A 23,299-nucleotide genomic window follows, 5' to 3' on the forward strand; every position below is an offset into this window, starting at 1 on the left:
TGAGTCATAGGAATCTAGGTCATTAGTACATCTATTACATAAAATTACCCTTTTTGTGGAGAATTTCCACAGCAACCCAAGGGTCTAACTGAAAGCTTGTCATAAAATGCTTGCCTATCTAAAGCAAGTTATGGCATAATTAAAAGGGAGAATAGGGCTAAACTACATTGAATCATCCAGTCAGGTTTCCACATCTATTTATTCAAGCTAAGTATTCTGGATAATATTAGGATGAATTTCTTATGCTTTTCCAGTCCATGATACTAATCCAAAGGCCTTTCACAAACTTGGGCTCTATTAGATGGCTTGTCAGAGACAGAACTAGGAATCCCTGAAAATCACTCATGAAATCAGAAATTAAGTCCTTGCCATCTGACTCAAGTCCTTCTAGTTTTGAAGACCACCAACAGTTGTAAGGACCAAATCAATGATATTCTGAAAGTGTTTTTAAAACGCCTCAGTTATTAGGAGAATACTGATCCCCTTTAGCCATGCAAAGCATGAGACTTGACCTTAAGGCCTTGATTCTCAGCCCTACTATTCTCTGGCACACCGCAGCAGTCCTTGCTCCTAGCAAACAGGAACCTCTTTACTTACAGTGTCTCAATTGTGGGTCCTACCTGAGCAGAAAAATATTTGTGCCTTTTCTCTAGGATAAAGCAATTCTGTGGTCTTTCTCCTTAAGGATTCCATTCAGAGCCTCATCTCCCTCCAGCTTCTATAGAAATTGCCTTACTATCAGTAAAATCATTCAACTCTTGCTCTGTATTGATTATATATCGGATGCTATATGTGGTGATTCAGAAATAAAGGAGATGTTGTCACTACTCTCATGTAGCTCACTGCCTAATGAGAATGATGGAAAAGTTAATATGTGTCACAGGTGGAATGTCACAGGTAAGAATAGGGTCTAAGGGGGCACATGGGGAAAAAAATCCAAACTGAGACTTTAGAGAGATAGGAAGTATTTTGGAGAAAGGTGATGCCTAAAATAAATACTAAAAAGTGAGTATGGATTTGATAGGAGAGAAAGGAGATTTTTTAAAGAAAAGGGCGGCATGTGAACATAGTACATCTGGGCCAAAGCACAGGACATAATGCATGGAGTGCAATGAGATAGAACCGGTCACCTCAAAGGGGACTCTTTCTGGCTCTCTGTGAAAATATTTCCACTGAACCAAACCTAACTATACCTTAAGTAAGAGGAAGATGAGTCGCAACCTTAAATGTGGAAGGAGTCCCTCCTACCTACCCCTGAATGTCCTTGATGTTTCCATGAGGGTGGGGATCACCTTGTAAGGATTCTCTTTCCGTTTTTATGACCCAATGGTCAGCTCCACCCTGGTCCTTTTCATACCCTGTAGTGTGAGGCTAACCATAGCCTAGAGTTCCTAAGGATGGGCAAAGCATTTGGGAAAACAGGCAGCAGTTAGATAATCTGCCTCTTCTCTTGTGTTTTCCTCTTGGGCATAATTCCTCCGATGCTATTCTTCTGCCTTGCAAACAAAGGGGCTTTCTGATCCTGAGGTGGCTGCATCACACTTGTCCCTTTGTATGGCCATGTACAGGTCAGCCATCAGGGCCCACCTTTCCCTCCTTGTAAAAAGAGTGCCTTCTACAATGTGATCACTGTCTTAGGCTTAAACAGGCACACTTCAAGTGAAGGACCATGATCTCACAATGCTCCAAGGTATGGTACTCTAGAATAACATGGGGTTGGAAGGCAAAGGGTGGATATGGAGGGGTCAAATCGTTCATCTAGCTATGAAAGGACTTACTGCACTTACCTATAGTTCTTTTCATTTCCAATAGTTGAAAAATGTTCCATCTAAAGTTGAAAGATGTTCCATCTTTTTTGCTGATGCATTTATGCACAGTAAATTTTCCTGTTCTACAATGCATCCTCCCTAAATCCTGGCATTAGTCTAAGTGCAAAGAAGGAAAAGCCTGAAGACTTGTTTCTAACTAACCCCTGTATTGTAGGACAGAATCCTTTGTGCATAACTTCAGTTTCCAATGGAGATGTCCTAAAATGAGGATTGATTAATCCAGACATTGGGAGCCTGGTTAGCAGCAGTACCTGCTAGAGAATTGAGACCCAAGTGTTGAGGTAAAACCATGAGAGAGAACGAGAAAATAATTCTAAGAAGACCCAAGGGAGATATGCAATTCAATGGAAATTTTCCAGACTCCATTACTGATAAATCTGAAAAAGAGGCTGATCCTTCATCCAACAAGAGGTGACTGGGAATGTTTCTGCCTCTATCTGCCAACCCCCTCAAGCCCAGCAGCCCCAAAAGGCTTGGGGCAATACAGTGGGAATGAGAGAAAAAATTGAGTCAGACCAAGTGCAGAAGACCATAGTCATCATCCAACTTTCTTCTGCATGGCACTTAGGGGAAATGTTTACTCCCCAGGTAACACAGACATTGTGTCTTCTCCCTGAGGACTTAAAGTGATATTGGGAATCCCTACCCTTGATTCTGGGTTGGCAAGTGATAGGAGCCTTCAGGGTATAATAAGATAGGGAAAGATTCCTCATATCATTTCTATCTTCTTCTGCTTCTCCCAGTCTTTTACTTTGTCCTCTGGTAATATATACCATACCACACACCCAAACAATGTTTAGAATTCTGGACTGTTGTTCACATTTTTTTTTTCATTTGTGTCTACTCTATGCCCCTGGCTGAAAACTTGACTAACTCCTATTCATACTCCATGTACTCTGGTGCATATCAGTTCTTCTGAGAATCTTCTCCTGCCCACCACTCCCTATCCCACCACTCTGCCTGCTCTCCAACCTGAATTGGGGCACGTTCTGCTGACCTCTCTCTCAATACTTAACCCATTGTATTTCTGCTTTCTCATCTGCATCCCCTGTTAGACTCTGAATTCCTAGGTAGGAATTATATTTTTTTTAATTTTTTAAAAACATTTATTCATTTTTTGAGAGACAGGGAGAAACAGACAGAGTATGAGCAGGGGAGGGGCAGAGAGAGAGGGAGACACAGAATCCAAAGCAGGCTCCAGGCTCTGAGCTATCAGCACAGAGCCTGACGTGGGGCTCGACTTCAGGAACTGCGAGATCATGACCTGAGCCAAAGTCAGACATTCAACTAACAGAGCCACACAGGCGCCCCAGGAATTATATTTTGATCTCTGTATTTCTAGCACCAAGCACAGTGCCTGGCACACATTAGGTGCTCAATAATGGTATGTGAACTAAACTGCTCTGAACCCCAAACTTGAGAGCAGCAGCTCTTGCAACTCTATGTCAAAAAATAAGTTATAGCAAAATGATATATCTGGGATTTGCTTCCAAATAAAGTGATTGGGGGGGGGTAGGTAAAATTAGCTTCGCCCTGAATTGGTAATTCATGGAACTGTGCATTGGCTACACCGTGATTCATTATATTATTCTATTTTTAGTATGCTTGAAATTTTTTATAATAAAAAAGCCTCAGAAATATGACAATCACATCTCTAAAGAAAATTCTAAGTTTTTGGAAATTAATTAAAAATTAATGTCAGAAATACTTTCTTAAAGATAGCAACTCTAATTCCACAAAATTAGCCAAGTAGCCACTGGGGAATATCAAATACCATGTGGGCTACTCAGAGCCAGAAAATGTAAAACTATAATGAACTACTAACTCCAAGAGGAATTCAAGTCTCTCAGCAACACCCTGTTTTCTGATCCAAAAATAATGGAGGCAATGCCAAAACACACACATAGAGAATCATAGTTCAGAATCGGGAGACTGGATTAAAATACTACACTGAATGCAGAAACCTATCTTTCTCACTATGACAAGTTCCTTAAAATGAAATAAAAATTATGTTTTCTCTTCTTCTTTTTCTTGCCTTTTCATTTTTTAAAAGGGTAACTACATAACAACATTAAAAAAAACAAGGCAGAGTGCCACTACCAAATGTTTATGTAAAAAGAAATTCTAGGAGAAAAAAACATGGTAGATAATTGAATTAAGAACGGATAAATACAATGCAAATCTAAAATACAAACAGGAGATAACCACTCCATAGTCCTTAATTGATACATTTTAACTGACCCTCAAATATCACCTGGCTTTGAATATAGCCACAGTGGAAAGAGAAGGATAAAACAGGACAAGTGGCTTTAGAGGAAACACGTACTTAAAAGTAGAAAAAAAAAATCTTTAATTTTTCAAATTTGAAAAAGGCATAAATCTACATCTACTCCTTCCTGAAGCCCCACTAAAACCATAGCATGGAAAAGGAAACAGTAGCGACACCATTTCAGAAGAAGAAAAGCAGATAATTTAGCAGTGGCTGACATGAAAAGATTTGTCAAAAAAGATGAATTCTCTTCAAGCAGTGAGAAAAAACAAAAATCGGTTCAATTTATTCCAGACTCCCTCTCTTTTTGGAAGTGGAGTGAGTGGAAGGCTAAATTAAGAATTGGATGAAAAATGTTTAAGAAGCAGTTTGGGTCTACATACCTTCTCTACTACCCATGCTAATTGTCATCCCCCTCATTCCCAGCAAGAGACTGGATGGTTTGTCTCTGGAACAGGTAAAGCAGAAGGTCTTATACCTTTGAAACTAGGGGATTAAATAAATTATGTGTACTGGTTACTGTGATGTCTGTTTTAGATGCCACATATTTAGCAGTTAGATAAGAAACTGAAGAATTTTCTTTTTTTAAATCAATTTCTTTGTTGACCTTTCTTTTTGTATCTCAGTCTCTTTTTCAAGGCTCATTTTCATTTTTTCCCCCTTAAATCAGAAACGAGACAAGGATGACCACTTTCTTCATTTCTATTCAATATTGAACTAGAAATTCCAGCCAGGGCATTTAGGCAAATAGAATAGAAAGGAATGCTATGCAATGAAATGACACAAGATGAGATGAAACAAAACAAAACAATATAATATATACAGTGCATCCAAATTGGAAAGGAAGAAATTAAAACTATCTCTACTGGGAGATTTTATGATATTTATATAGAAAATCCTAAGGAATCCACACACATATTCACACAAAAATTAGAGCAAATAAATGAATTCAGCAATGCTGTAGGTATCAAAGTCAACATACAAAAATCATTTGTAAAAAAAAAAAATCATTTGTATTTCTATACACTAACAATAAATAATCCAATTAAATTGAGAAAACAATTCTACCATTTACAATAGCATAATAACGAATAAAATACTTAGAAACAAATTTAACCAAGGAGATGTAGGACTTGTACACTAAAAATTAAACATATTGTTGAGAGAAATTTAAGTATCCCTAATTAAATGGAAAGACATCCCATGTTCATGGTTTAAAAGACTTAATACAGTTGACCCTTGAACAACACTGGGGTTAGGGATACTGACCCTCCTGCACAGTCGAAAATCCAAGTATAATTTTTGAGTCTCTAAAAACTTAACTGCTAATAGCATACTGTTAACCTGAAGCCTGACTAATAACATACACAGTCAATTAACACACATTTTATATGTTATATGTATTTTTATATGCTATATTTACAATAGAGTAAGCAAAAGAAAATGTTATTAATAAAGTTATAAGGGGCACCTGACTGGCTCAGTTGGTAGAGCATGTGACTCTTGATGTCAGGGTTGTGAGTTCAAGCCCCATGTTCAGAGTAGAGATTACTTAAAAATTTTTTAAAAATTAAAAAAAAAGTCATAGGGAAAAGAAAAAACACTTACAGTACTGTACTTTGTTTTTTTTTTTTTAATCTGAATATAAATGGACCTATGCAGTTGAAGGATCAACTGCATTGTTAAGATGGCATTACTAACCGAAGTAATCTATAGATTCAACGCAATCCTTATCAAAACCTCAACTGCATTTTTTTTTCCAGAAATGGACATGCTGATTCTAAAATTCTTATGGGGTTTCAAGAGACCCCAACTAGCCAAGCCAGTATTGAAAAATAAAAATAAAGTTGGAGGATTCACATTTCCTGATTTAAATTTTTTTTTTTTAACGTTTATTTTTGAGACAGAGAGAGACTGAGCACGAATGGGGGAGGGTCAGAGAGAGGGAGACACAGAATCTGAAACAGGCTCCAGGCTCTGAGCTGTCAGCACAAAGCCCAAGGCGGGGCTCGAACTCACGGACCTCGAGATCATGACCTGAGCCGAAGTCAGCTGCTTAACCGACTGAGCCACCTAGGCGCCCCCACATTTCCTGATTTTAAAATCATCTACAAAGCTACAGCACTCAAAACAGTATGGTACTGGCATAAGGACAGATATATATGTGTGTGTATATAGATAGATAGATAGATCAATGGAATAGAATTGAGAGTCTAAAATTAATCCATACATCTATAGTCAAGAGTGCCAGGGTGCCTGGGAGGCCTAGTCAGTTGAATATCTGACTCTTGATTTGGGCTCAGGTCATGATTCTCTCTCCCTCTCCTTCTGCCACTCCGCAGCTTGTGCATCTGCATTCGTTCTCTCTCAAAATAAATAAATAAACATTAAAAAAAAAAAAAGAGTGCCAAGACTACTTAATGAGAGAAGAAAAGTCTTTTAACAAATGGTGCTAGAACAATTAGTTATTTAATTGCTGCAAAAGAATGAAGAATGAAGTTGGACTTTTAGCTCACACCATGTACAAAAATTAACTCAAAATGGACCAAAGACCGAAACAAGAGAGCTAAAACTGTAAAACTGCTAAAAGAAAACATAAGGGTAAATCTTCATGACCTTGGTTTGGCAACAGACTCTCAGACGTAACACCAAAAGCACCAGTATCAAAATTTTTAAAAAATAGATCTATTGTACTTCAGCAAAAATAAACACTTTTTAAAAAATAATCTCTACACCCAAAATGGGGCTCAAATTCACAACCCTAAGATCAAGAGTCACATGTGGGGTGCCTGGGTGGCTCAGTCAGTTAAGCATCTGACTTTGGCTCAGGTCATGATCTCATGGTTTGTGAGTTTGAGCCCTTATCGGGCTCTGTGCTGACAGCTCTGAGCCTGGAGTCTGTTTCAGATTCTGTGTGTGTGTCTGTCTCCCTGCCCCTCCCCTGCTCACTCTCTGTCTCTCAAAAATAAATAAATGCTAAAAAAAAAAAAAAAAAAAAAGTCACATGCTTTACTGACTGAGCCAGCCAGGTGCCCCAACAATAAAGACTTTTGAATATCAAACAACATCATCAAGAAACTAATGCCCTTGAAATATAGTAAATTTTCAGGGATTATTTTGGCAATTTTTCTGTCTCCATTTTTCCTCTCTTCTTTTATCAACTGGAAATACAGCCTCCTTTACTGATCCTCAAATGTTCTTACCTTTTCTATCTTATTCTCTATTAGTAAGTATTTGCTTTACTTGCCTTTATGTTATGGCACATTTTTAAATCTATCATATTTTTTAATTCATATAATTCTTTTTTGTTTGGTTTGGTTTTGCAAAACTTTTCTGTCTTATGATTGTAACATATTCTCTCTGAGAACATTAATGACATTTAAAAAAATTTTTTTAACGTTTATTTATTATTGAGAGACAGAGAGAGACAGAGCATGATCATGGGAGGTGCAGAGAGAGGAGGAGACACAGAATTCGAAGGAGGCTCCAGGCTCCAAGCCATCAGCACAAAGCCCGACGCGGAGCTCGAGCCCACAAACCGAGTGAGATCATAACCTGTGCCGAAGTCAGACTTCCAACCTACCGACCGAGCCACCCAGGCGCCCCTGTGACATTTTTTTTTTTTTAACGTTTATTCACTTTGGAGAGATGGAGAGACAGAGTATGAGTAGGGGAGGGGCAGAGAGAGGGAGACACCAAATCCAAAGCAGGCTCTAGGCTCTGAGCTGTCAGCACAGAGCCTGACGCTGGGCTGGAACTCACAAATTGTGAGATCATAACCTGAGCTGAGGTCAGACGCTTAACCATCTGAGCCACCCAGGCACCCTGTTAATGACACTTTCAAATTATCAGGGCATCTGGCAAGTTTAGTTGAGCATGTGACTCTTGATGTACGTTGCATGTAGAGCTTACTTAAAAACAAAATCTTTAAGAAAAAAATTTTTAAGTAAAATTATCTTCTCCCTATATGGTCACTGCTTCCTCCAAGTTATCTTCTCTCGCTTACTTGTTTCAGACAAATAAAATCACATTAGATGATTTTTTTCCAATAATTGGCTGATCCTTGGTTAAATGTTTATATTAAGAGAGGGAAACTAAGTAGCTATTTGGAAGCTCTGAGTGCATGGATGGTACTTGATAATTCTCAGCCTCACTCTATGGTGATACCACTGGCTTGTATCTTAGGAAGCACCTATGCCAGTATCTTCATACTTTTCCTTTTGGACTTGTCAGATAATGCAAAGAAAATTCTTCAGTTTCGTATCTAACTGCTAAATATGTGGCATCTAAAACAGACATCACAGTAACCAGTATATATAATTTATTTAATCCCCTAGTTTCAAAGGTAAAAGACTTTCTGCTTTACCTACCTGTTCCAGAGACAAACCATCCAGTCTCTTGCTGGGAGTGAGAAGGATGACAACTAGCCTGGGTAATAAAGAAGGCCTCAGCTTCTTAAGACCACATGTGACCCATGTTCTCCACCAATCACACCTGACAGGACAAGAAGTCCCTAACCCTTACCAGAAGCCTTCATGTTCCGAAGCAATAATGTTTGTGAATATTCCACCAAGGGAGAGTCATCTCTTTCATGAATGTGTGGACTCTTTCCCTTTGATCCCCAGAGGACAACATGGTCTCTGAAGTTGAAGTTCAGCCTCCTTAACCTCCCACATAGGAACTATAATATGTTCCCTAAGCTGTTACGCAGGAATCCAGGTGGATGTGCCTAGCAGGGATTCTAGGGGAAGGTTTGATTGACTCAAAGCAGTCTATCCCCATTGAGACTTACAAGGTTGCCACCATGGAGGTCTTACGTTCCTAGAGGGAGCGTGATCACTGTGGCCTGCTGATTCCCAGTTTCCTGTAGGAGTCTTGCCTGACAGGCCAGGGTTTCTTTCAGACCAAGCTGTCTCTCTGTGCTCTAAATTTGGAGTTGGAATTGTTTGCACATGGTGGGCAAGTATTTGAGTTGGGTTTTCTCCATCGTAACTTGCTCTGAATCTCAATTTTAGCACCTCTCCCAAATGGTGCTGGTAAAGAGGCTGTGTTCTCAGGAGTTAGGGCTGAGTTGTGCATTAACTGCCAGAGACTTTAAGCTTCTTAACACCTTCTTGCTGGGTTTGACAGGAGTAAGCTCCTTCCTTACTGAAAAGGATTTTGCAATTTAGGATTTTGGCTAGGAAAAAAAAAGAATCATTCTAGTGCTCTCCTTGCTGTACTGATATAAGCTGATTTTGGTGGACCACAGTCTGGGTCATAAAATACATGTTTACAATTTTAAAAGAATAGAAACTATGTAATTCTCTCAGACCACAATGGAATTAAACCAGAAAGCAATAATACAAAGATAGCTGGAAAATCCCCAAATATTTGTAGATTAGACAACACACTTCCAAGTGACTCATGGGTCAAAAAAGAAACATGAAAGGACGTTTTAAAATATTTTGAACTAGGGGAGCCTGGGTAGCTCAGTCGGTTGAGTGTCCAACTCTTGATTTTGGCTTAGGTCATGAGCCCAGGGTTGTGGGATCAGTCCCAGCACTGGGCTCTGCACGGAGCATGGGAACCTGCTTAAGATTCTCTCTCCCTCTGCCCCTCTCCCCTGCTCACACTCTCTCTCTAAAAAAAAAAAACAAATAAAATATCTTTAACTGAATTAAAATGAAAACACAGCTTGTCAAAAAGTGTTGAATGCAGAAAACACAATGATTAGGGGAAAATTTATTACATTGAATACACATATTAGGAAAGAAGAAAGATCTAAAATCAGTAATCTAGGCTTCCATCTTAGGAAACTAGAAGAAGAGGAAATTAGATCCAAATAAGCAGAAGAAAAGAAATAATAATAATTAGAACAAATATCAATGAAATTGAAAACAGGAAATTAGTAGAGAAAACCAGTGAAAACAAAGGCTGGTTCTTTGAAAAGATCAGTAACATTTATAAACTTCTAAATAAGCTAAACTATTTAGTGAAATATAAATTGAAAAGATGCAAATTACTAGAAAGAAAGAAAGAAAGAGAAAAGACACAGATTATTAATGTCAGAAATGAAATAGAGGTATTCACTACTGATCTCATGGACGTTAAAAGGATTATAGGGGAATATTATTAATAATTCTATGCCTGTAAATCTGATAACTTAGGTGAAATAGGCCAAATCCTTAACAGACACATTTTACCAAAACTCACACAAGGAGAAGTAGGTCTTGTGATTAGGCCTTTCTATATTAAAGAAATTGAATCAAAAATTTATAACCTTCTAAAAAAAAAAAAGCACCATTCCTGGATGGTTTCACTGGTGAGTTCTATCAGACATTTAAGAAAGAAATGATACCAGTTTTCTACAATCTCTTATAGAAGTTAGAAACAGAAGGAATACTTCCTAGTCGTTCCATGAGGCCAAAATTACCCTAATATGAAAACCAGACAAAAACAATAAAGGAAAATTACCGACCAATATCTCTCATGAACACAGATATAAAAATCTTCAACACAATTATCAAATCAAATCCAACAATGTATTTTACACCATGACCAAGTGGGATTTATTATAGATATGAAGATTTAACATCAAAAAACCAATTAATGTAATCCATTACATCAACAGCCTAAAGAGGAAATATCATATAATCATATCAGTTGATATAGAAAAAGCATCTGACATATCCATCATTCATTCATGACAAAAATGCTCAGTAAACTAAGAATAGAGGGGAACTTTCTCAACTCGATGAAGAATATCTACAAAAAACCTATAGCTAATATCATACTTAACTGTGAGGAACTAGATGCTTTCCCCCTAACATCAAGAACAAAAACAATGATATCCTCTTTCATCACTCATATTCAGCATCATACTGGAAGTCCTAGCTAATGCAGACAATAAGATAAAGGTATACAGATAGAGAAGGGAGAAATAAAACTGTCTTTGTGCACTGATGATATAATTGTTTATATAGAAATTTCCAAATGGACCAAAAAACCGTCCTCTTGTAATTACTAAGTAATTATAGCACAATTACAGGTTTAATACCTAAGTCAGTTGTTTTCCTCTATAGCAGCTAGTATATAGGAACAGTTGGGATTTGAAATTTAATGGGCTCTGGGGTGGCTCAGTTGGTAGAGCGGCTGACTTCAGCTCAGGTCATGATCTCACAGTTCATGAGTCCCAGTCCCTTGTTGAGCTCTGCGCTGACAGCTCGGACAGAGCCTGGAGCCTGCTTTGGGTTCTGTGTCTCCCTCTCTCTCTGCCCCTCCCCTGCTCGCTCTCTCTCTCTCTCTCTCTCTCTCAAAAATAATAATAAAACGTTAAAAAGAAATTTAAAACACAGTATCATTTATATCAGCACAACAAAAAATAAATCTTTAGGTATAATTCTAACAAAATATGTATAGGGGAAAGGGTTAAGATGGAGGAGGAGTAGAGCAACCCTAAGCTTGCCTCCTCTCCGAACAGCTAGATAAATATCAAATCATTCTGCACACCTAAGAAATTGATTGGAAGTCTTAGAGAGCAAAGCTGCATGTCTACAAACAGGAAGATCACTGCGGAACGTAGGAATTGAGGAGAGTTGATTTGTGGGAGAAAAGAGCCATGGGAGCAGAGTGGGGAGGGAGCCCTGACCTTAGAGAGGTGAGCTAGAGAGAAAGAGAGAAAGACTAACAAAATATGTATAAGATCTGTATGAGGAAAACTACAAAATGCTGATGAAAAAATCAAAGAAGAATTAAAGGAGAGATATTTTATGTACATGGGTCTTCCTAGACTCAATATTGTTAAGATGTCAGTTCTTCTGAACTTGACCTATAGAATCAACACAATCCCAATAAAAATCCCAGCAAATTTTGTGGTATCAAAAACTTAAAGTTTATATGGAAAGGCCCACAATTCACATGACACTGAAGATCAATGTTGGAAGACTGACACTACCCAACTTTAAGACTTACTACACAGCTACAGTGATCAACACACTAATGGAATTGGCAAGAGAACAGACAAACAGATCAATGGATTAGAATAAAAAACTCAGAAATAGACCTACATAAATATAAGATTAGAAGAAGGCTACTTTGAAGAAGTAGCAAGGGCAATTCAATGGAGAAAAGGGGACTGTCTTGGGGTACCTGGCTGGCTCAGTCGGAAGGGCATGCAATTCTTGATCTTGGGATCATCATTGGGTGTAGAGATAACTAAAAATATAAATGAATACACTTTAAAAAAGAGAGAGAGAGAGAGAGAAAGGGGATAGTCTTTTCAACAAATGGTGCTCAACTAGACATCCACATACCAAAAGAAAAAAAAAAAGCCTCTAGACACAGATCTTACACCTTTCACAAAAAGGAACTCAAAAGAGATCATAGACTTAAATGTAAAATGCAAAATAAAATTTCCAGAATATAGCATAGGAAAAAAATCCAAATTACCTTTCATTTGGCACTGGGTCTTTTAATACAACCCAGAAAGCAGATTATGAAGAAAATACTGATACATTGGACTTCATTAAAATTGAAAGCTTTAGCTCTGTGAAAGACACTGTTAGAAGGATGAAAACACAAGCCACAGACTAGGAGAAAATATTTGCAAAACATATGTGTGGTAAAGAACTTGTATCCAAAACATAAAATGAACTCTTAAAACTCAACAATAAAATAACAAGCAGCCTAGTTTTAAAAATGGGTAAAAGATCTGAACACACATCTCACCAAAGAAGACACGCAGATGGCAAATAAGCATATGAAAAAGCATCACACATCATTAGGAATTGCAAATTAAAACAATGAGATACCCTACATACCTAGTAGAATGGCTGAAATCCAAAACACTGACAACACCAAATGCTGACAAGAGTGTGCAGTAATAGGAATAGCAATTAGTAATAGGAATAGGAATAGCAATTCATTGCTGGCAGGGATAAAAAGGATACAGCCACTTTGGAAGACAGTTTGTCAGTTTCTTACACAGCTCAACATAGACTTACCATATGATCCAGCAATCATGCTCCTATGTATTTACCCAAATGAGTTGAAAACTATGACTACACAAAAATCTGCACATGAATATTTATAGTAGCTTTATGCATAACTGCCAAAACTTAGAATCCACCAAGATATCCTTCAGTAGATGAAGGGATAAATAAACTGGGATTCTTCCAGATAAATCCATCAGTGCTAAAAAAGAAATGAGCTATCAATCTATAAAAAGACATGGAGGGAAACTTAAATGCATATTGCTAAGTAAGGGAAACTAGTCTAAAAAGGATACTGTGTAATTATAACAATATGATATTCTAGAAAAGGCAAAACTATTGGAAAAGTAAAAAGGTCAGTGGTCGGTTTCCTGGCTGGCTCAGTCAGTAGAGCATGTGACACTCGATCTCAAGGTTGTGAGTTCAAACCCCATGTTGGGTATGTAGATTACTTAAAAATCTTAAAGAAAAAAAAAAATCAGAGGTTTACAAGGGAGGGATGAATAAGTGGGGCACAAGGCATTTGGGGGGCAGAAAAACTACTCTGTATGTTACTGTAATGATGGATACATGAAATTATGCGTTTCTCAAATCGATACAACACAAAGAGTAATGTCTATAGACTTTAGTTATATATCAATGTATCAATATTGGTTCATTGATTATAACAAATGTATTACATTAATGCAACATTTTAATAATAGGGGAAACATGAGGAGTATGGTGACTTGTAATTTCTATGCAATTTTTCCGTAAACCTAAAACTGCTCTAAAAAGTAGTCTAATGACTTTTTAAGAGATTCTTAAGGCTCCAATATCTAACAACATAAATTAAAGGTGGAGGAAAAACTAAGTTTCCAGACTTTACTGTCATGTATTGGGTTGTAAAGTGATATTTATTTTTTAATTGCCTATCTTTAGAATATCATACTTGAATTATGTATGGGATATCAATGACCTCATATAACTTAAAATACCCTTCAGATCATGCAATTCCTTCTGATTTTTGACTATCTAGAAATAGTAGCACTTGCGTGTTATTGACTTTTGAGCTATTGAAAACTATAAGATAGTTCTTTAATATGTGAAATCTGAACACCTTTGGCTCCATAATAGTTGAAAATTTTGATTCATGTAATTTCAAGTTTTTAAACAGCTATAGTTTGAGAGTTTGTTAAAGATAGTGAAATAGTTTGTGTTTCTCTTTAGGGAAAAGGTGATAAAAGCACTTTTTTTTTTGTACGAGCATTCATCCATTTTTAAAAATAGTTGACTTTAGGGATGCTTGGGTGGCTCAATTGGTTAGTCATCTAACTTTGGCTCAGGTCGTCATCTCACTGTTCATGGGTTCAAGCCCTGCATCAGGATCTGTTCTGTCAGAGCCTGGAGCCTGCTTTGGATTCTGTGTCTACCTCTCTCTCTTTGCCCCTCCCCCTTTCATGCTCTGTCTCTCAAAAATAAATAAAAGTGTTACAAAAACATTTTTAATAAAAAAATGATTGATTTTAATATATTTTTCTTTAGATATTAAAAGTTATTTTCCTGAAGAAAGTAAATGTTTCACATAAAACCTCAAAGAAAAATTTAAGACTTTTAAAATGTTATATTTAAAACCTTTGGAACATAGATACATTGTTTGTGAAGTTTTAGGAGAACCTATTTTTTCTAATAGAATAAAAGGTCATCAAAATATTATTTCAGGAATTGCATTGCTTTAAAAACTGATGAAAAAAAAGCATTTGGGATGGGTTATCAATTGTTTTTCTTATAAATTTGTAGGCATTCTTCACATATTTGGGATGTAAATCCTTTGTTATATACACAAATACATTCTCCACTCTGTGCAGGACTATTCTTTCAACGGAATTTTTTGGTTTTTGTTTTTTTTATTTTTTTCAGTGGAATTTTTTAATTTTTTTTTCAACGTTCATTTATTTTTGGGACAGAGAGAGACAGAGCATGAACGGGGGAGGGGCAGAGAGAGAGGGAGACACAGAATCGGAAACAGGCTCCAGGCTCTGAGCCATCAGCCCAGAGCCCGACGCGGGGCTCGAACTCACGGACCGCGAGATCGTGACCTGGCTGAAGTCGGACGCTTAACCGACTGCGCCACCCAGGCGCCCCCAGTGGGATTTTTTAAATGAGATTTTACTTCTAATGTAGCCCAATTTATCATATTTATCTCTTCATATTTGTTTTTATAGGTCTTGTTTAAGAAATATTTGCCTGTCTCAAGGTCATCAAGACATTCTCTTACGTTTTTTAAAATAAGCTGTACTATTTTACACTTCACAATTGGGTTTATCATTTATCATTTTACATGTGATATGTGCTTTAATAAATCAAGATTCATTTCCCCCATTATGTTAGGTGAATGATCCATCACCATTTATTGAAAAGTCTCTTCCCTCCCCTCTCTCACTAATCTTTGTCATAAATCAGCGACCAACCATTCGTCTATTTTTCTAAACTGTACTGTTCCATTGGTATATTTGCCTATTCTATATCACTACCACTCTGACTAAATTGTGTCTTCATAATAATTATGACTACTTTCTGATACAGCAAGTCTTCTCTATTTGTTTTTCTCCAAGAGTCCATTAAACTAGTTTTGGCCCTTTGCATGCCCATATATACTTTAGAATTGTCAAGTTGCACTGCCTAAGTGTGGAATTTTTATTGGATTTTAAGATCATAGATTACTTTAAGATTTGACATTTTTATAGTATTGAGTTTTCCAGTACAGGAAAAAAAAACAGGGGCTGTCTTTCCCTTTGTGTAGCTTTCCCTTAATTCTCCAATAATATGTTGCATTTTGTGCCTGGAGATTTTTGCACATTTTAAAAGATGTGTTTCTAGGTATTTCATTGTTTGATGCTATTATAAAGGTAATCTTTTTACATTTAACATTCTAACTAGTATTATGGCATAGAAGAACGTAAGTAATCTTTGACTATTGCTTATTATTTCTAGTAATACACCTGTAGATTTTTTTCTTTGGCTTTATGCAGTGAAGATTTATTTCTCATTCATTTCACAGTCTTGTGGGCTGCAGCAGTGGCTTGGAGATCCAGGCTCCTCAATGTAAGGTCTGCACAGTCACCAAGGATGAGGAGGAGAGCACAGGGTTGGCATACGAGGACACTTATATCACTTGTGCTCACATATCTCTGGCCAGGACTGATGAGGTTAACTGCAAGGGCAGGGGAGGGGCGTGGCGGTATGTGTCATGGTGTACATGAGCCTTCACACCTCACCACAGACACCAGAGAGAAGAGAGAGGCAAGAAGAGAAGGTGTTTCAGACTATTGTCACCAAAAGCCATCCCACTAACCAAGAGGGACAAACACCTAGGAGTTCATTGATTTTCAGTTGGTGGATCTTAAATCCTACAAATGGTGTCCACAGTATTGTTACTTCATAGATTTCTTCAAATTTTCTTTTTACTCAATCATTTCTTCATTTTCATTTCTTCTAACGAAAACCTTCAGTATAATGTGAAACAGCAGATTAGTGGGCATCCTAATCGTGTTTCAGGCTCAAACAGAAATCTAACACCATTTCACCATTAAATATATTGTGAGATACAAGATACAATGAGACTTCCTTTTTGCAGAAACACTTCCTCAAACTAAGTAAATTGACTTCTATTCCTAGTTTATTTATCATTTTTACCATGACAGATATTGGATTTTATGAGACAAATTTTCTGCATCTATTTTTCTCCTTTGGTATCTTAGTGTAGTGAAGAACATTGATTTTTCTAATGTTAAATCAATCCTACTTTTATCTAATAGCTCCAGTTCTGTCAGATAAGTTATAATTTCTATATATATCACTATTTGGTTTGCTAATTTTCTGTTTACAATTTTTTATATCTATGTTTATGAATGAAACTGGCCCATGGTAATTTTCTTATGTTCTTGCTTGCTTCTGACATACAATTCACATTGGCAGCATAATATGAATTATTTCCTTATACGTGGGGAGTTTCTAGTTAATATCACTGTAGATTTCTATTTATTATCACTCCTATATTTTGGCTAAATAACCCTTCTTATCTTTGTTTTATCTCTCCGATGTCATCAAGCAGATATTTTCATGTATTTTTTTCAACTTTCAAATTTCCTCAGGGGTAGAGTTAATTTGAATATCTTATTGTGTGATTCCCAGATGCTTCCTCATTCACTTTTCATCACAGAAAACCCTGGGCTCTTTACGTGGGATATGTCATCTCTGGTTGTTATCTTAGAAGAAATTATGGGCTCTTTTTGGTCTTCCAATAAAGCAGGTCTCTAGTTATTACTCCGAGTTGTAATGATTCGTTCACAACCCTCATCTTCCTTGAACTGATGCTGCAATGCCTTAGGCCAGTTAATATTTTCACATATGCTGGGTGTCTGTCCTATGCAAAATGAATACAGCATTGCCCCAAATTTCAAGGAGCTCACTCCTAAAGAGGATGTGAAAGTATACCATCAGTATGTTGTGATAGGTGGAAAGGTGAAAGTAATCAAGGAGTACCAAAGAGACAAAGAGGAGGAGAACCAAATTGAATCTTGAGGAGCTAGGAGAAGATTGTGGTAAAAGATGATCCTGAAATGATTCAGAGATAATGGGAAGGACTTTGATAAAGGATGAGGCAGAGGGATCAAAGCAGAGTGAGAACCTTGTCATCACCTGGTGTTTGTAAGCCAGGAAACATGGTACATTTTGACTGAGTCACAGAGTTTGGGCCGAGGTGGGAATGGAGGTAATGGAATTGAATGTGCAGAAGGGGCAGAGAGAGAAGAAGAGAGACAGAATCCCAAGCAGGGTCTGCACCGTCAGTGAGGAGTGTGATGCGGGGCTTGATGTGGGGCTCCAACCCATTTGAATGGTGAGATCATTACCTGAGTCGAAGTGGGACACTTAATTCAGACGCTTAACTGACTGAGCCACCCAGGCACCCCCATTAGAATATTAAGGTGAGAGGCAGAAAAGCCCACTTGTAAAAAGAGCAATACTTGCCATCTTATGCGACAGTGTTGGCCTTCCACTGAGGGTGGGTCATGCTACAGGACAGAGGGACAGGAACTCATTTCCCCTTTTTGTGACACAGATTCTTGCCCTGTTATCTGACATACTGAGGGGGAAGTGAGGCTGCAGGGATGGGAACAGCACTCAGGAAACCAAGCCCTGCCTACGAAGAAACTGCTTGTTTTTTTATGTTTTAATCTCAAGTGTGGCTTCTCAGATTCAGTTTTTCTGCCTGGTTAAAAAAAAAAAAAAGAGGGGGGAGGGTGCCTTCTGATTCTGAGTCACTGTATTATCTCTCAAGGCTACCAACTTCTAGGATCTCACCCTCTCCTGTTTCAGAGAGTTTTATTTATTGGACAGTGCTCAATGATTTTAGTAGGCTCTGAGTTTATCTGATACGTTATCTGACATTTTTAAAGTAGGGCCCACACCCAACATGGGGCTTGAACTCACAAGCCCTGAGATCAGGAGTCCAGTGCTCTACCAACTGAGCTAGCCAGACACCCCTCTAAAAGCTACTATTTAAATAAGGAGGCTTTGCCACAAAATGCCCCAAGATATTTCAGTCTGTGTGCAATATAGGACTAGCAGGCAAAAGTGTACCTGAGAGGAAGATATCCCTTGTCCTCCATCTTGAACAGATGCCGACATTTTTCCACTCTCCTTTACACACTGATCGAAAACATATCCCACTTGAGGTCAGGTCTTAGGTTTCTCATTTATGGATTTTACATGCAAATAGTCATATATAAATATATATATTTATACATATATATACATTTATACATATATATTCATTTATACATATATATGTATATATTTTGTTTGTTTTTGTCAGTCTTGGACTACATCCTTCTTGACTGCTGGTATTAGCACAAGTGCAGAGATGGAGGAGAGTGACAAAAGCTTTGGTTTCTAATTAATCCCATTAGTGAAAAGTAAACATTTTTATTTATAACCTGTTTGGAACTATTTAGTTACCACTGGGGGTGACCTGCATTCAAGAATTATATTGATCCAGGCATCAGGAACCCAGTTAGAGGAAGTACTTGCTGAGAAAGGCTACCCAGATGGTAAAGAGATGGTGAGGTTTAAGAAAGAAAGAAGACAACTTCAAAGGATCTTTTTTTATTTTACTTTGTTTTTAAGTAATCTCTACACCCAAAGTGGGGTCTGAACTCACAACCCCAAGATCAGGAATTGCATGTGCCAACTGAGCCAGCCAGGCACCCCTCAAGAGATCTTGAATGGAAATTTCCCGATTCCCTATTCTAGTCAAATCTGAAAAAGAAGTAAAGCCTTCATTGAACATAAGATTTTTCTCTCTCGACATTAGCAATGTTTCTGCCTTTATCTGTCAGCTCACCCAAGCCAGGCAGCAACAAAAATGTATGTGCAGAGAAAGTGATAACGGGAGTGGAGGCGAATGTTGAAGTACATGAACACTATGCATTTTTCTTCTTCTTGCCATTCTGCTAGAATAACATATAGATCAAGTGATAAAGCCATGGTGCTTTCTCTATGAAGACTCAAACGGGATGTTGAGAAACCTTCCCCTTGCTTCTGGAGTGAGTAGCAATTAAAACCCAAGGGATATGATGAGATTGGGTTAAATTTCATGCATGATTATCAATACTTCATTTCTGGCTAGTCCTGGACTTGTATGTATGCTCTAGTGATATTATATACAGTTACACACAAAATCAACACTCTTCAGGTTTCTGTGTATTTTTCTAAAGCTGTTCTGTGTCCACTGAACTCACCTGATCACAGATCTAGTCTCCTGTTCTAAAAGTCAACTGACTCCAGGCCATTGGTGCTACCAGGAGACCTCTCCCATTTTTTACTCTGACCTCTACCCCAGTCTGAATTAAAACTTTCCAAGGTTAGTTTTAGTTTTAGATTTGCATGGAATGTCCTATGTACCTCTACTACAGTTTTCAGGACATTATATTTTAATTATCTGCTTCCATCTGTCTGTCCCCTACAAACACTAAACTATTTAGGGCAAGACCTATGTTTTAATCTCTCTTTCCCTAGCACAATCACAGTACTTGGGACAGATTAGGTACCTATTAAAGGGTTTGTGACTAAAACATACACAGTCTTAAGGAGTGACAGCTTTTTGAGCCAACATGACCTAGGTTCTTGAGCTAAGAGGATGTAGGATTTACTATACCCTTATTGATGAATACCTGCTTCAGTTCATATTCTCAGGGAACACTTCTCAGTAGACAGGAAAAAACAAATCTAAATGTAATGGTGGAAGTATTAGCTGAGTGCACAAAGAAGTAGAATTCTCGGGTGTCAAAGAGAGGCCAGAAATTTCATCGTTGATCCCACAATGCTAATTTCTGCATATGGTGACATTCAAACCTGAGGTCTCTTTGCCGAGAAAGAGTTATAAAATCTTCATGTAGATCACCTGTATGTGCCCAATGGTGTGAACAGAGTAGGAAAGATCACTGTTCTTATCACAAAAGCCACAAAACTCCAGAGGCAAAAAGTGCAACACAAATAAAACCTGTGTCTGTCAGGAGCAACAATCTAGACACCCACGTAAATAGGCCACTGAGAGTTATAATCATCCCTTTCAAACTACATACAAAATTACATTTGCATCCTACAAATGTCAGCTAAGGTGCAGTCCAGAATTGGCAATTATTTGAAAGTTCTCCAAGGGCAATTCTGTACAAATACTACGCTAAGCACGAAGATGAGCCATTTCTGTCTTTGTAGATCAAAATATTTACCCAGCATTGGAATTGGGAAGCAAAAACATAGAGGAAAGAAAAGAGTACACCCGTGCACAGACACAGAGAATGAAACAGTGAGTCTCCAAGAAGGATGCCAAGGTTGTCCTCTAACCCCTGCGTTGGCCTGTGTGCTTGGGGGCCTCCAGGGCTTGCCCTGGGCAGCACCTATTTGGCCACCTCTTTGGCAGGGATCTGCCCATCTGGGCAAATTGGTGTTGGTGGCAGAGCCCAGAACACAGGGGGTGAGTGCATGAGTGTAAAGTGCCCTGGATGGTGTGGGAAGTGGCTGCTCAGGGCTCCTCCATAAAGCCCCAGCAGGGTGGACTGTTTTGCGCTGCAAGGCACCCGTCTGTGGACTGCAGAAAGATGGTGCAGGTGTTCCTTAACGACAGCATACACCTGGCTGTGCAGGGGTTCCCAAAAGCTTCTCCTGGCTTTGGACTGTGAGAGTGAGTTTGCTGTAATCCTGACCCTGCCAGGTTCAGAGGAGGGCTTTGGCGTTAAGCACTAGCCGCTGGTGGAGGCCTTCATGAGGGCCAGTAAAAATGACGGGCACCTCCTTCGAGCCGGAATCGAACCAGCGACCTAAGGATGTCCACCTCGCGTCTAGTCTACAGTCCTCCGCTCTACCAGCTGAGCTATCGAAGGGTGCACGGCATTGGGGTTGAGTCACCGCTCTTTCTGGAAATGACGAGGCCAAGACTGGACCGCCCCAGGCGCAGTTTGCCTTGGATTCGTCAGAAGCTGCCTTTGAAGGGAACCAAACACACGCTGCTACGTGATGGCAGCCGGCTGTCCTGGGACCGCGATTTTCAAGATTCCCGACTGGAGCCCTCACCTGTTGCGTCTTTTCGCCTCCCAGAGTTCCTTAATACAGTGGGAGAGGAGACGATGGGGGGGACTACGGCCGTCCGTCGGGGCCAGAAAGTCATTAAGAGGGGGAGGGGAAGGGACGTTGGCGAAACGGATGCGTGGGTCGGGTGGGAAGGGCTTGCGGAGCAAGGGAAAGGAGAACCCACCCCATGGGCGCTGGGTGGGCGGCCGCGAATCGCAGGACCTCAGGCTCAGGTGGAGGCCCCTTGGAGGAATCTCGCCTCTCAGCGCCCTCGCCTTCCCCGTGTTGTGAGTGCCCGCCCCCGCCTCGTCCCCACGCCACCCACTCACCATGCACCTGCCGCGTTGCGTCCCCAGGACCTCGGGGTTCACTTTTCTGAGCGGGGAGCCTTACTGGGAAGTGATGGGGAAAGGCTCTGGGGCCAGGCTTAGAGACCACGGCCACGGGGCCCCGGCGTCGCGGCCATTCTGGGCACTTGTCTCCCCGCCTCTGCCCCCAGACACGGATTCCTGTGGCTGAGATGGCTGCTCCCCGAAATAGCTCACAGTTCTGTGGGCTTCCCGGAGACGCACCGAAGACAATTTCAAGAGTCTGAAGTTGGGCTAGACAGACGTGAGACGGCGCCCAAGCTAGGAGGAAGCTGAGGAGAAGGAGACTGAGACAGACGTTGAGAGAGTGGGTTTTCAAGAAGGATGCCCAAGACCCGTGTGATGGCCTGTGTGCTTATCAGCCTCCAGGGCTTGCCGAGGACAGTGCCTGTTTGGTAGGGATGTATGTTTAGCAAAAACGGTGGTGGCAGATCCCGGAGCTAGAGCACCGGGTGCATAAAAAGGGCTGGCGTCAAGGCTCCTTGATAAGGCAGGAGTACCAAGCAGACTGCGCGCTGCAGGCCATGGGTGTGCGGACTGCGGAAAAGAGGTGCAGGTGTGTTCCCTGGGGATAGATAGCACACACGTAGCTGTATAGGAGTTCTGAAAGTGTTTCCTGGCTTTGGTCCCTCCTGCGAGGCCTTTGACACTAGCCGGTGGAGGCCTTCATGAGGTCCAGTAAAAATGACAGGCACCTCCTTCGAGCCGGAATCGAACCAGCGACCTAAGGATGTCCACATCGCGTCTAGCCTACAGTCCTCCGCTCTACCAGCTGAGCTATCGAAGGGTGCACGGCACTGGGGCTGAGTCACCGCTCTTTCTGGAAATGACGAAGCCAAGACACTGGTCCGTCACAGGTGCAGTTTGTCTTGGGTTGGTCGGAAAGTCCCTTTGAAGAGAGCCAAACACACGCTTCCACGTGATGGTAGTCAGGTGTCCTGGGACCGGGATTTTTAAGATACCCAACCCGGGCCCTCACGTGTGGCGTCATTTCCCCTCCCGGAGTTCCTTAATACAATGGAGGGGGGGGGGGCGACTAAGGCCGTCTGTCAGGGGCCAGAAAGCGGATAAGAGGGAGGGGGGCGGAGATGGAGGCCCGAAACAGATGCATGGGTCGGGTGGGAAGGGCTTGCGGAGCAAGGGAAAGGAGAACCCACCCCATGGGCACCGGGTGGGCGGCCGCGAACCGCAGGACCTCAGGCTCAGGTGGAGGCCCCTTGGAGGAATCTCGCCTCTCAGCGCCCTCGCCTC

The 23,299-nt window shown here is 39.9% G+C and overlaps 2 non-coding genes across 2 annotated transcripts; both read right to left on the reverse strand.

The window, feature by feature from the left end:
* Positions 1–21,402: 21,402 nt before the first annotated feature.
* On the reverse strand, positions 21,403–21,493 carry TRNAY-GUA (transfer RNA tyrosine (anticodon GUA)). The gene is given in 2 exon segments: positions 21,403–21,438; positions 21,457–21,493. It is a non-coding gene; the product is annotated as a tRNA-Tyr (tRNA).
* A 1,251-nt stretch (positions 21,494–22,744) lies between these two features.
* On the reverse strand, positions 22,745–22,835 carry TRNAY-GUA (transfer RNA tyrosine (anticodon GUA)). The gene is given in 2 exon segments: positions 22,745–22,780; positions 22,799–22,835. It is a non-coding gene; the product is annotated as a tRNA-Tyr (tRNA).
* Between the last annotated feature and the right edge of the window lie 464 nt (positions 22,836–23,299).

This window comes from Lynx rufus, unplaced genomic scaffold (assembly GCF_022079265.1).
Source record: "Lynx rufus isolate CCGP_SWC_20201006 ecotype Redwood Valley unplaced genomic scaffold, mLynRuf1.p SCAF_13, whole genome shotgun sequence".
Lineage (NCBI taxonomy): Eukaryota > Metazoa > Chordata > Mammalia > Carnivora > Felidae > Lynx > Lynx rufus.